The following is a 6,969-nucleotide window of genomic DNA, read 5'->3' as shown; positions in this document are numbered from 1 at the left end:
AGAATTTCCATAACCTGAATAACTGATTTTAGCTTTTCAATAATTTCGCAATTCGAAATTTCTAGCACGTCGAAATATGTCTGTATTATACATATACTAAAATGTACAGTTATTAGAACAAAGATAAAATTTCTGCACTAAATAGTATCATAGGAAAAATAAGTGACTACGAATGTAAAAATCGGGGGTTTGTTTGTTTTGTTTTAGGGCGCAAAAAACAACTGAGGCCATACGCGCCCAAGTTGAAACTATAGAACACGAACACACAGGAGTTAAATGACTATACGTCTGTCCCAATGGACAGAATAGGAGACAGCTAAGAACAGGCACGTGAAAAAAGGGCTAAAAAACCACGCAGAAATGGAGGTCCACAACAAAGTTGAATGGCCTTCGCCATTGCTTCAGCAGATAGAAAGTAAAACGCGGTAGACAACCCGCGCGTGATTCGCTAAAACGGCTGATAAATCAGACAGCAAACCCAAGCTGCTGGGTTCTTAAAAAAAGGGCATTCCAGCAGAAAGTGGCAGACAGCTAAAATTTGGTCGCAATGTGTACAAAGTGGTGGGGCAGCGGCACTGAGCAGATAACGATGGCTAAAAAGGCAATGCCCGGTATGCAGCCGAGTTAAAATAATCTCCTTCTGGCGCGAGGGCCGAGAGGAGGTTTCCAAGGCGCTTGGACAGGCTTCAGTCTAAGCTTATTCCCGTGAAGGGAGGACCGTCAGCGAGGCCGAAGTGACACCACCACCACCACCACCACCACCACCACCACCACCACCACACAGACGTCATCGCAGAGGTCATCGGAGGGAATGTAGGCACTCGCCGGCTGAGATACGAGGACTGCAGCCTCGGCAGCAGCGTCAGCAGCCTTGTTTACTGGCAGACAGACATGACCAGGGAGCCACAGAAACGTGACACTGGCTCCACGAAGACTGAGCTAGTGGCAGCTTTCCTGGACCCACTGCACTAAGGGATGTACAGTGCACATAGACTTGAGGGCACTGAGTGAGTCTGAGCAGAGGACATAATTGGAAAGGCTGTGTCACCGAATGTACTCCGTGGCCTGGTACAAGCCGAAAAGCTCAGCTGCAAATACTGAGCAGTGTGCCGGAAGCCGACATAAAAGACGTGGGTGCCAGTGATGAAGGCACAACCGACCCCACGATCATTCAGAGCCATTAATGTAGACAAAAGTACTATCGCTAAGTTCCATACAAAGGTCCTGAAACTGGAGGCGATAGACTGAGGCTGGAGTAGTGTCCTTAGGAGGTGAATGAAGGCTAAGGTTAACATGGGCGGCTTCACGAAGCCAAGGTGGTGAAGGATTCACACCCACTGGGAAAGTTGCAGGTAATGTGAAGTTGAGCTGCTGTAGCAAGTGGCGAAAGTGAACTCCAGGAGGTAACAGAAGAGGGATGAGCCCCATACTGACGATCAAAGGAATCTCAGACAAGGAGGCACAGGAGGGGTGGCCATGCACGGCAGACAAACGGCACGCACACCTGCTGAGGAGGAGGTCACAGCGGTAGGGCAGTGGTAGCTCAACAGCTTCACGGTACAGACCCTCAGCCAAGCTCGTGTAAAAGGCGCCCTTGGCCAAATGGATGTCACGATGGTGGCTAGTGTGAGACGGTGTGATAGGCACACAGATGCATAAAGAACCTATAGACGAGTTTCAAATGGACAAGGGACTGCTACAAATGGAGGAGGGTGGTTCTATCGGCACCCCAGGAAGTGCCATTGAGGACATGTAGGTCGTTGAGGGACTGTGTATAGTGAGCTGCCAGGTAAGACACATGGGAGGACCGAGACAGTTTCGTATCGAGTACGGATCCCTAGGAATTCTGTAGTTTCAACGAATGAAAGGCCAAGAGGCCCAAGATGTAGAGATGGTGGGAGTAACCATTTGCGCCGCTAGAAACTCCTACAGACTGTTGTCATGGGAAAAGCGAAAGCCATTGTCGATGCTCCAGGAGTAAAGACGATCAAGACAGCACTGAAGACGCAGCTCAGTGAGAGAGGTCCGTGGAGAGCTGCAATAGGTGGCAAAATCAACAAAAAGGGAGCCGGAGATGCCCGGTGGGAGACAGGGTTAGTGGCGATAGCAAAGAGGATGACACACTTGACAGAACCCTGAGGCATACCGTTTTCCTGGATAAAGGTGTCCATCAAGGCAGAACCCACACATACCCTAAAAACTCGACCTTGTAAAAATGCATGAAGGAAACAGGGCAGGTGGCCACGGAAGCCCCACGTGTAAAGAGTACGGAGGATACCAGTTCTCCAGCAGGTGTTGTAGGCTTCTTCGAATCTAAAAACATGGCCACAGTCTGGGGTTTCCGCAGAAAGCCATTCATGACATGGGTGGACAAAGTAACGAGATGGTCACTGCAGAACCGTCCTCCAAATCGTTCTAGGTGGGACAAACGACATCCTAAAGAAATTTCAGGATTTCAAATGTGCGTTAACAGATTTTCTTCATAAGACAATCCACACAAAAGTTATCTTGTGCACAACTCCGTACAGAGACGATGTACCAAAACTGAACAACAGAATCTATGCTGAAAACGAGTTCTCAATGAGGACAGCAAAAAGTTATGAGCATGTAATGGTAGTGGACGTCAATACATTCCTCAGTAGAAGCGATTATACAAAGCATGGACTTCACTTGCGAATGGAAGGCAAAGAGAAATTATGTAGACATTTACAACTAGCAGTAAGTGCCAATCTGCACATACCGGCTCTTACATACATACAATGTGAAGACCTTTCAGCAAATATGACAGTGAAAACACAAGAAAAATCAGCAGCAGAAACGGACTTATCCAACTCGATAGTTATGAAAGATAAACGAGGAGGCGCAAAAAAGAACTGTACTAAACCTTCATCACTCAAAGAAGACACAGCGAAACAAAACTACCATCGACTAACCCAGGCTGTGATACCGGCAAAAGCATCTAACCCAAAAAAAGCAGCAGAAACAAGTTCCACACCCGAAGATATTCAAGATACAACAAGAAGAACTGGGCACTGGAAACCAGAAGCAGTACCTACAGGAGACCCACTAAGGACATCAGCAGATCCAGTCTGAAAAGTATCACCAAGGACATCTAATTTTACATGTATCAGTGAACACCAACAATCAACTACCACCACCCCAGCAACAGGAGGAAGTTCAGCAATTCCGGTGAGAAGAAATGTAAGGTGACCATGTCATCTACAAGATTTTTTATTCCCAAAAAGCCTCAAAACCAAATTAGGATAGCTAAAGGCACCTATCAACACCACCTCCAGTAGCAGTCCTTGCATATATAAATCAGTTGTAATAAAAGCTGGACTGGCAGACCATCTTGCACAGGCTACAAGCTTTTGTGTAAACACTAATCCATCCTATAATTATATGAGGAAGACTACACACATGGCTAGAACTTTCAGTAATACTGAAGTACAAACATTCCAGAATTATCTCCAACAAGAATCATGGGAGATAGTGTATAGTATAGAAAATATTTCTGATAAGTTTCACACATTCATGAATATTTTTAAATATTATTTTGATCTTGCTTTTCCATTGAAAGACAAAACAACACAAACCACTAAAAGCAACAAGTGGATTACTAGTGGTATAAGGAAATCTTGTGCTAGAAAATGTTACCTTAACAATATTGCAAGAAGCTACAACTCAACTCAGGAGTTTGATAGTTACTTTAAAAAATATAAATCTATCTTAAATAAAATAATAAAGGAGGCAAAGAAACGAGACAATGACAAATACATAGAAGATGCTTCAACCAAAGCAATCTGGCAAGTTGTAAAAAAGGAAACCAAATCTTACAAAAGTAGAGTTAATAATATAGTATTAACGGCTGGCTTGGAAAACATTAATAACCCACAGGAAGTAGCTAATATGTTTAATAACTATTTTATAAATGTAACAGAGAAACTACTGCAACAGACTTCTAATAGAAAACAGCATACAGAAACAGGGAAAAGAGTCTCAAGCAGATCAATGTTTCTGTACCCAACAAATGTAGAAGTAGTATAGGTTAGAATAAAAACTCTCAAAATGAAACACACTGCAGGTGTAGATGATATACCTGATTTCATTATAAAGAAGTGTGGGGACTTTATTACTGAGCCCTTAACGCACCTATATAACCTATCTTTTGCTACAGAAACTTTTCCTTCATGTCTGAAAATAGCAAAAGTAAAGCCATTATACAAGAAAGGAAACAAAGATGTTTCAAACTACAAACCACTAGCACTTCTGTCTGTTTTCTCAAAAAGACTTTTCAATAAGAGACTAACAGACTTCTTAGAGGTAAATGGCATTCTGTCATAATCTCAACATGGATTTAGAGCAAACTGCTCAACCGAATCTGCAGTTCACTCCTTTCTATTAGAGGCACTGATAGCATTAGACAGCAAAAAACTTGCCATGGGCATATTTTTAGATTTGTCAAAGGCATTTGACACCATAAATCATTACAAATTGCTACACAAGCTAGAAAATCTTGGCATTAGGGAAACAGCTAACAACTGGCTCAGCTCTTATCTTAAAAACAGAGAACAATATGTGATATAGAACAAGAAAGGGACAATGTCATTAGGAAATAAAAAACCAAGCTACTGACTGTTAAATATGGAGTGCCACAAGGATCAGTAATGGGTCCTGTTCTGTTCTTACTCTATGTAAATGACCTTAACATAAGCAATGACAACAGTAAAATATTTCAATTTGCTGATGATACGAGTGTTCTAATTACAGGGAACTCAGAAGAAGCTCTTGTAAAAAACATAAAAGAAACCACTGACAGGCTAACATGTTACTTTGATGACAATGAATTAATAATAAACACTGAAAAAACTGTAGCTATGGATACACACACAGCACAAACAAAAAATCTGATACCCCCAATCTAGAGCTATACGGACAGACAGTTGCCAAAACAGCCTGTACCAAATTTATTCCACTTCATCTACAAGACAACTTGAAATGGAAAGCACATATTGAGCAAATGAACAAAAAAATTAAGTACTTTTTGTTATGTGCTGCGTACATTAAAAAATTGTGCCAGCTACAACACCCTTCAGTGTTTGTATTACGCAGTTGTACACTTTCACCTCTGGTATAGAATTATGTTCTGGGGAAATTCTGGAGATGCCATCAAAACATTCAAAATTTAAAACAAATAAGAATAATGGAAGGGGTACATAATTGCAAATCATGTAGAACATTGTTTCAAAAAAGGATGATACTGCCACTTCCTTGCATATATACTTGAAAATATAATGTATTTAAAGCAAAACTTACATACAAAAAGACCATTCATCACTCAAAATCACACAATACACAGCTATGATACAAGACAAAAATTGGATGTACATGTTCAAACCAGCCTTATCCATCCTGGTATCAAACTATACAGTGCCTTACCAGATACCATTAAACTCATACAAAACATTGGTCACTTCAAATCCAAACTGAAGTCGTGCTTCGTTGATCACTGCTTTTACAAAGTAAATGAATACCTACAAAACTAAATTTGTGTGTGTTTACCCAATGTAGTCTCATTGACAAGAACATTTGTATTTTATCTCTCTGTATATAGCATAACAACAGTTATTTAAGTATTCGTCATTAATTGATATATTAATGTGTGTTATTATGTGCAAAGGTTTATTATCTGTAAAACTGTTATATTAACAAAAAATCCAAATATCTCTTGCACATTGTGCAGCTGTAGATGAAAATGAATCAATAAATCATACTGTGTATTCATCAGTAAATTGCGAGACTCGAGCCACCCATATCAGCCAAGCATGAATATACCTTCCACCACCTTGCAATCTCAAGTGGTAAGAGGGATGGGGCGGTAGCTAGAAGTAGAGGACATTCTCTTGCTGGGATCCATCGGTATAAAAAACGATCAAACTGTGGTACATACTTAAAATGGACGAAAACGAAGTTGTTAATACATAATCTGGAGTACAAATTTTGTTGTACTGTGTCAAGCTTAAAATCACTTTGGGCCTCTGAAGACACCAAGGGGCAATGCGTTCCATCCCTGGCTGTGTATTTTGATGCCTGATAGATCCAAATCCTTGAGACAGTCCGTAGCACATATCCCAAATTGCTTGGTCACATGGGGCAGATTCCTTAACAGCCGTTCAAAGGTGAGTTGGACCACTAAACTGATTGTCAATGACTGAGGTGGCGCTATGATTTAGAGCGACTGTCGAGCCAAAAGCATGTCGCCTAATTCAGAGTGATGGTTCACCAGCCTCTGCACAAAGACTCTGAACTGGGCTGGTCCAAAAGGCCCCTGTCCATATCCGAATGCCCTCATGGTGGACAGCATCTGATGTCTTGAGATATGAAGTATGGGCAGATCCATAGACCATGCTGCTGTAATGTACACATGATCGAACAAATGCACTCGCAGTCGAGCAGCCGACCCGAGCTGAATGCTGCTCTCTGCACCTGGCGTAGCTGCCCGTCTGATAGCTCCTCGGAGTGGTCTCAAATAAGCTGCAACTGGCGTAGCTGCCGGTGACGCTCTTCTGAGCGCCACTAACCAGCGCAAGCCACTTGCCACTTAATGCCTGGAAGCGTTAAGAGTTTCGGCTCAACTTCCCGCAACTTCGGTTGCAATCTCCCGAGCGGGACTCTCCCGTTCTTTGGTAGGGTAATCCAGTGTCAGGGGCCCCTTCACGTCGGATAACCCCGCGCACTTAGGCCGCTCTCTTCAACCCGCGCTCTCTTGCGCCGCGCATTGCACACTGCGCAGACAGGTCGTAGGGACCCCCCGTCTTCCATAGGGACACGATACACCGCACTTCCACCGAAAAAGCAAATATTGTCGATTCGTAAAAGGAGCAAAATTGTCGTACATCCTTCCCTATCCAAATAAAATTCCTCCAAGCAGCAAAGATGTCTCATCTTTCCTGTGCTTTCCCACCACTT

This window comes from Schistocerca serialis, chromosome 1, assembly GCF_023864345.2.
Source record: "Schistocerca serialis cubense isolate TAMUIC-IGC-003099 chromosome 1, iqSchSeri2.2, whole genome shotgun sequence".
Taxonomy (NCBI): Eukaryota; Metazoa; Arthropoda; class Insecta; order Orthoptera; family Acrididae; genus Schistocerca; species Schistocerca serialis.
Note: the sequence above shows the minus strand (reverse complement) of the source record.